The following is a 7,981-nucleotide window of genomic DNA, read 5'->3' on the forward strand; positions in this document are numbered from 1 at the left end:
GAGTTCTGGGAAAGTTGATTTTGGCAATTAACACCACTACTATCATTGCTTTTATGGAGGAGAGGATTTTTGGAGATCCTTATTCTACCATTTCTGCTGACATTATTTTACCTTCATTTTTAAATTATTTATTTTTATACTTAGGCATCCTAGTGAGATAAGGCCAAATGGTACATTCCTTGCTAACATTAAAAGAAATCTGTAATCATCTATCATGTAATGATATGGGACACAAGTCTTTGAATTTTGTGTAGTTTTGCATTTTCTATATATTTTCTAGATTTTTACGTTTGTTTTTGAAGGAGTTTTCCACCGCTTAGAGAATTGCAGGTTGACAGTTTTTTTAAAAAATGTATTTATTTATTCATTTTATTTTTGGCTGTGTTGGGTCTTTGTTGCTGTGTGCGGGCTTTCTCTGGTTGTGGTGAGTGGGGGCTACTCTTCATTGTGGTGCGTGGGCTTCTCATTTTTGTGGCTTTTCTTGTTGTGGAGTTTGGGCTCTAGGTGCATGGGCTTCAGTAGTTGTGGCACATGGGCTCAATAGTTGTGGCTCGTAGGCTCTAGAGCACAGGCTTAGTAGTTGTGGCACATGGGCTTAGTTGCTCCGCGACATGTGGAATCTTCCAGGACTCGGATTGAACCCATGTCCCCTGCACTGGGGATTCTTAACCACTGCACCACCAGGGAAACCCAACATTTTTTTTCCCCTTTCTTTCAGTATTTTAAGGATGATTTCTTGCTGTCTTCTCATTTGCATTGCTTTTGATAAGAAATCTAAAATCATCCTTAACTGTTACTGTGTAATATGTCTATTTTCTCTGATTTTAATATTTTGTCTTTATCACTGATTTTGAACAGTTTGATTATGATATGTCTTGTAGTTTCCTTCATGTTTTGTATACCTTAGGTTTGTTGAGTTTCTTGGCTTATAGGTTTTTATTAAATTTGAAAAAAATTTTAGTCATTATTTCTTCAAGTATTTTTTCACTATCTTTATTGGGTGAACTGAGCTCACTGATGCTTTAATTCCTTTCTTTTTGTCTTTTCTCTCTGTGTTTCTTTTTTTTTCTCCCCCTCCCCCCCTTTTTTTGGGGGGGGGGCTGTGCCTTGCAGCATGCGTGATCTTAGTTCCCCCACTGGGGACTGAACCCGTGCCCCCTTCTTTGGGAGTGCAGAGCCTTAACCACTGGACCACCAGGGAAGTCCCTTTCTGTGTTTCATTTTTGAAAGTTTTTGTTGCTATATCTTCAAGTAGACATCTTTTTTCCCCTCCTGCAATGTCTAATCTGCTGTTAATCCTGTCTGGTATATTTAGTATTTATATATATATTTTTAAATGTCATCTATCCTCTACTTAATATGTTCATTCTTTTGTCTAGCTTCTAAGACATATGGAAGACAATTAGAATGACTGCTTTAATGTTTTTGGTTAAAAATTCTGTCATTGCATTATTTCTGGGGCAGTTTGAGTTTTTTCCTTATTATAGGTCATTTGTTTTTCTCTGCTTCTATGTCTGGTAATTTTTGATTAGTTATGAATTTTATATTCTTGGATGTTGGGTATTTTTATTCTTATAGTAAATATTTTCGAGCTTTGTTCTGGGTGCAATTAAGTTACTTGGTCTTAGTTTTAAGAAGCTTTATTAGATGGGACCAAGGGAGCATTTGGTCTAGGGCTAATTTTGGCCTACGATTAAGTCAGCAGTCTCTGGGTGACTTATGAGAATTTCCACTTTGGCTCTGGGAAGATAAATTATTTTATTGTAATTTTTAAAACCACTTTACTTTTTTCAATGAAAATCTATTATTTTAAAAAATTATTTGTTTTATTTTATTTTTAAGTTTTATTGGAGTATAGTTGATTTACAGTGTTGTGTTAGTTTCAGGTATACAGCAAAATGATTCAGTTTTACATAGACAGTACATATATTCATTCTTTTTCAGAGTCTTTTCTCATATAGTAAAACCACTTTACTGATGTGTGATTGACAGGAAGAGAAATTTTTCCTGGCTCTCTTTGAGCCATGGTTATGCCCTCTAATCATTTCAGGGGGTTCTTTCCTTAGCTTCATGTCATTTCCTCATACACATGCATTTATTACTTAGTTGAGGACTTGAGAAGTGCCCTCTGTAGCTGTCTCTGTGCTGTCAGCTTCTTCTCCCCCTAAGTCGAGGAGCCCACCAGGCCTTGCATACGTTCCGCCTCCCTGCACTGTAGCTTGGTAGCACTCTCAAGGCAGCACATTGGGGCCATTGTAGGGAACACTTTAATTGTTCCTCATTTCTCAGGCATTACCGTCCCTTGTTGCCTTATATTCACTGCCTTGACAAGTGTTGTTTCATGTATTTTGTCCTGGTTTTAATTGTTTCATGTGCAAGTGCTGTCCCTTTTAGACCATCCTGGCTTGAAGCCAAAGATCAAACCCTATAGGCTTGTTCTCATGAAAAAACTATTCCTTTGCTCTACTTATCTTTCCTAGTTTCATGAAGTTTCATGTGATTGTTTTCTGAGGAGAGCTTTGGGGTCCTGGAGGTACCTAATGAATTATATCTCTTATTCTGTTTGGAACCAGGCATAAGGGGCCAAATGTGAGTCAAATAGTCAACTTTACAAATGTCAAAACTTCATCAAAGAGTGCACTTTGGACACTGGGCCAAAACTGAGTATTTTATTTCTACTGGCTAGTCTCAGGAAAAGAGGTTAAGGAGCTGCAGTTCTCTCTGTGTCAAGTGGAGAGCCTGGTCTGCCCTGCTTCTCAGAGGAGAGATAGAAGCGGGGAGGGTCCTTGGTTGGTTCTGATTGTGCGACATTCAGGAGCAAGAGCTCAAAGGCCTGGGGCCTTTACCCCAGACCCACTCATCCTCTTGGGAGAAGCAAGAGGGGAGGGTGCAGAAATAGCCTGGCTTTCTCTTCTGCCACACCATTCTCTCCTGGGAAATTGTATCGTATTAGTCTTACTTTGGCTGAAATAACTAAAAACCTTGACTCAACTGACTTCATGGGTCAAATGACTTATTGTCTCCCACAAGAAGTGCAGAGGATGGGCAGGTCATAAACATGACAGATCAGGGTTCTAGCTTCTCCTCTTGGCTCTGTCTTTCTCTTCTATTGGTTTCATCCTCCTCCAGTTGCTCCTAGCATGGCTGCAGTAAATAAATTCAGGTGTTACATTTAGACACAACAGCATCTTATGTAAGAAGTGGGGAGAGTTTTCCTGAGTGGTATTATTTATATTCTCAGGAACTCTTCAGCAGACTTATTTTCCTGTCTCACTGATTGTGATTGCACTATATGCCTGTCATCTCCAATCTCTTTTCCAACAAAGATGAGTAGTCATCACCCACAGTATGTACTTACACTATCATCCTATTGATTCATTGTTTTAGATTCATTCATTCTCAGTCTGTATCAAAGAGACATCACTAGTTACAGGGCTGGGCCAGGGTGAGGCAAATGTGGTAAAAGTTTAGGTGCTGACTCTGTAATTATAGGAACCTGAGAATGACCACCTCCTAAGTTTTGCCCCCAGGCACTCCGTTTGCCTTGTCCTCGTCCAGCCTCTGCTAGTTACTGTGGGAAATAAGAATAAGGCGTGACTTTTGCCCTGACGGAGCTTTTGTGTAGTTGAAAAGCTTAACTCGTGTGCACGTATAATTTGAGGCAGTGTGTACGAAGAACTATTAATTGGCACAAATAGGAGCTGAGAATTTAGAGGAAGGTGTGATTTGAGCAAGCTTTATGAAAGGGAGAACCTTGAAAAGAACCTTAAAGGAGAGGTAAGTTTTGAACACGTGAAACCCATGGGAATATGTGGGAAACTAGCCAAAGAGAGGGGTAGAGGGAGTTAGGAGCCAAATCATGGAGGACCTGGACGACAGCCTCAGAGGTCTGGACTTGAGACACGGGAGTGATGTATGGGAAGGCCCATGATGGCTTTTGAGGACTTTCTACATTTTTCATTAAGGATGTGGATGTGAAATTCAGATCATGTGGCTAAGGCGTGAATCTTGGTAAAGAAGGGAAAGAGACTGTAAAGCTATTCTTTGGAGAAATTTGGTGACAAAGAAGAAGTGGCTTGAGAATTTTGCAAGGTTGAGAGGGGATTCTCTTTGTGGGGAGAAATGAGATTTTGTTTGTGTTTTTGGTGATAGGAATGTTGGTGAGTTGAGAGGTAGAGGCTGAAAGTGTGATTCAGGAGGGTTAGAGCAGGGTTACAGAAGAATTGGGTGTGGGACAAAGTCACAGAGGGAGGAAAGCACTTTGGGAATTACACTTTTCTCTCATTCAGGGGTGGAAGATAGAGGGAGAGCTTTTGAGTGAAGGGGACAAGCATTTGGGATAGTGGTGCATTGCAGAACTTGCAGCATATACCTCTGACCCTCTTGGTAAAGAAGGAGGAAGGGCTGAGGTTGGTCAGCTGCTTGAGTGAGGGTGAATTTTAAAGTATCTGCTGGGGGAATGGATGAATAAAATGATTGTTGGACAGCTCTGTGGGCCCACTTTAAATTTATTTATCCTAAAACCACTTTATGAATGCCTGCTCGGACTTGCGTTCTTCATCTGTATAGTAAGCAATGGTGCCTGCCTGTTATGGTTGTTGAAGATTAAGTGACTTAATTATGCTTTTAGAGCAGTGCCTAGCATTTAGTAGGGCACTCAGGTAGTGAAGTTGATACTGCTACTATGTTATTACAGGCTGGGTACTATGCTGGGTAAGTAGAGACCTCATCAGAGTTCTTAAATCACATTCCGCAGTAGCCCATGACAAACTCAGGTAGAGCAGTGAGTGGGTGATGGAGGTGCCCTAGAGCTGAAGGTTGGTAGACTGTCACAAGACCATGGGGTCTAGAGTCCAGTGAGAGGAGCAGTGGCGTGTGTGGCTTCCAGGCCCACTGTCAGCTGGGTGACTGCACTGTGGCTCTAGGGAAGGAGGTGGGTGGCCTTGCTCAAAGCAGATTCCCAGCCAGGAACAGAGCAGTAGTGGGAGGGAGTTGGGGGGAGGGGACGAGGTAGGAAAGGAGAGAGCGCGCGAACGAATGGCACAGCTCACGGTAGAGGATTTTGCAAAGGTTTGGCCCAGCCGAGGGGCCAGTGTGTAGGAAGGACTCTGGCCCTACCCAGGAGCTTGACTGTAAATCAGGAGCAGGACCAATGCTCATTGTCCAGCCTAAACACACGCTATAAGGACTGGGGCAAGACAGAGTAGGCTTGTGAGTGGGTGGGAAGAGGTCAGGCGTGAAGTTGGTGAAGGAGAGAGAAGGCTCACACTGAGCACTTCCTAACAACGAAGGCTCTACTGGGAATTGATGGGATTGTTGATAGGAGCCTGTGTTTGAATGTATGGAGAGAGGAAGTTGCAGAAAGTAGCTGTTCAGAGCCGTTCAGCCTTGTTGCCCGGTTCTGTGGGACATATTTAAACTACTGAATGTATCTGTGTGTGCTGAGAGCGTTACGAAACAGCTATGTCTGAAAGAGCTGATTTTATTTTCTGAGAGGCTGTCTCCCCTCCTCACCTCAGCAGTATCACTGGTGGCTTCCTTACTGCCCAGGTGCCTGATTTATAATGTGCAAGTCCTCCCTGACTCTCTGTGGTTATCATACAATAACCAAGGACTGTATTCTCCAATACAAGGAGCCTGGTACTCATTCTTCTTTCTCTCATGTCCGGAAGCCACTGCTAATAGGTTTCCTAGCTCGTTACCTTCCTAGTGTCACTGTCGTCAGTCCCTCGTCAAATTGTAGAAGACCAGCTGTATAACACATTATTTAGAATCATGTGCCAGGTACCTCCAGATTAAAGATGCTAAGGGCTTATCCCAATTGCAATCAATGGCCTCCCACCCTTTACCTAATTTTCCTCATTTCCACAAGCCTGTCTTGGTTGGCTCCGCCCTGAGGGCTTAGCTGGTCTCTGAGTGCACAGACTGGTGTTGAGAGGTGCTCAGTGCTGCCGTTGCCAAGCTCTCCCCCGCGCAGTGAGCAGGGGTATGGGCGAGAAGGTAAGTAACGATGGAAGCTGCACACGACCCGTTGGTAGGTAGTGCTGTGAACTTTTCACGTGGACAGAAGTCACTTAGAGCTTCATGGAAGTGAGAAATCAAAACGAAACAAAACACATAATAAACAAAGAAGAAAGGTGATTGTGGATGGGCAGGAGGAGAAATGTGAGCAGAGGAATGAAGGTGGGAATGCCTGCAGGGTGCCTGAGGAACAGGAGGTCTGTGCAGGAATGAAGTAGGTGGGAAGTTCAGGAAAGTTGATTTGGACCAGACTGTGAAGCATATTAAAGTTCAAGCTAAGAAGTTTAGGTTGACAGTGGGAACGGAAATGAGACGTGTACATTTATTGGGAATGGAGGATGAGAAAGTGGTGTTATTTTGCAAACAGATGTTTTAAGATGTTTAATTGGTGGATGATTTTGGCTTAGGATGCTGTTGTCTTAGTCTAGGTTTCAGGTAATGAAGGTTGCCCGACCTGGGTTGTCACAGTGGAAATTCATCAGTGAACATTTATTGTGTACCTACTATGTGCTAAGGAACTGTTGTAGGTTCTCATGGGGAACATGTGCCTGGTGTGGTTCCTACTCACGAGTCATTCACAGTTTAGTAGGGGATGTAAAGAAAACAAGTGTTAGGTGTGGCACATTCCATAAGCAAACCTGGAAGCTGATTGTAGGAAGATCCTGGGACCTGGAGTAATGGTGAGGCCATTCAGGGCTTAGAGGGATCATGCAGGAGGCGCAGGTCAGGAGCAGGAAGGGATGCCTGTCAGCTGGGTGTGTAGCGGGTGTAAGGGAGAAGCTCAGAGCCTCTTTGCTGCTCTCACTGACCCAGAGAATGGGATGGCAGGGATGCCCTTGCTTGGGGGACACTAGAACTGACATAATCGATACATTTCTCAGGAGACCAGTGGCTGAACCATATAATTAATGTATTGGAGAAAATAACCTTGTTCCAAAGTGTCATCCCCATTAAAAATATTCAACTATAGACCACTGAAAACAAAAAGACAGAAGCACAAGTTTCAAAAAATTTTTGTGAAATTTACTTAATCAGGTATTAATAATACATTGAATCATTTGTTTCTAATTGTGTATTAAATTGTAACTATTTCTACAACCACTAGATGTCACAAAGATTCAGTTTTTAAAGGCCTACACCTCTTGAGGTTGTGGCTTTGAAACATTTCTTTTTGTACAGAAATAAAGTTTTCTAATATTAACAAGTATAATGAAATACTACTTTAAAATTTTTAATTATTATGAAATACCCCAAATATGCACAAGAGTACACAGAATAATACATGCAGTATCTTTTACCCCAACCCAGATCTAACAAATGTTAACTTTTATCATATATATGACAGTTAAAAGACTAAAATCTTATGTTCTTTTTGTCCTCCTTCATCCCATTCCTCTCATTTCTTGCCCACAGATAGATATACTTCCCAGGTATACATCCCTGTTGTTTTCACACAAATGCTTATTTATTTGTTCAAAAATAGCATCGATATTTTAGGGTGAGATTTTAACTTAATGTTAAATGGTCTCATACTATAGGTGTCATTCTGCAACTTGCTTTTTTTCACTCAAGATTTATCCCTGCTGATTCATGAATATCTGCTTCGTCTATTTTAACTGCTGTATAATGTACCATTGTACCCATTCTTCCATTGGCAACTATTTAGGCTCTTTTAAATGCTTTGTTTGTATACATACATCTTTGTATATATTGCTTTGTGCAAGTGTGTGGATTTGAGGAAATCTGATTGTCTGCACACTGTCCCTTGACTCTCAGTGACACTCTATCCTAGTAAACCAAGGTCTGTTTGTCAGACCACCTTCCCAGAGAATGTATCAAGGACCATGTCCCTGGTGTTCTGACACAGTGTCCCTTTGAGATAGGTGAGAACTAATGTGTGAGAGCTTCTCCAGCACAGTGGCTGTGGAACTGGAGCATGCATCAGAATCTTCCAGAGGGC

Source organism: Hippopotamus amphibius, chromosome 5 (genome assembly GCF_030028045.1).
Source record: "Hippopotamus amphibius kiboko isolate mHipAmp2 chromosome 5, mHipAmp2.hap2, whole genome shotgun sequence".
Lineage (NCBI taxonomy): Eukaryota > Metazoa > Chordata > Mammalia > Artiodactyla > Hippopotamidae > Hippopotamus > Hippopotamus amphibius.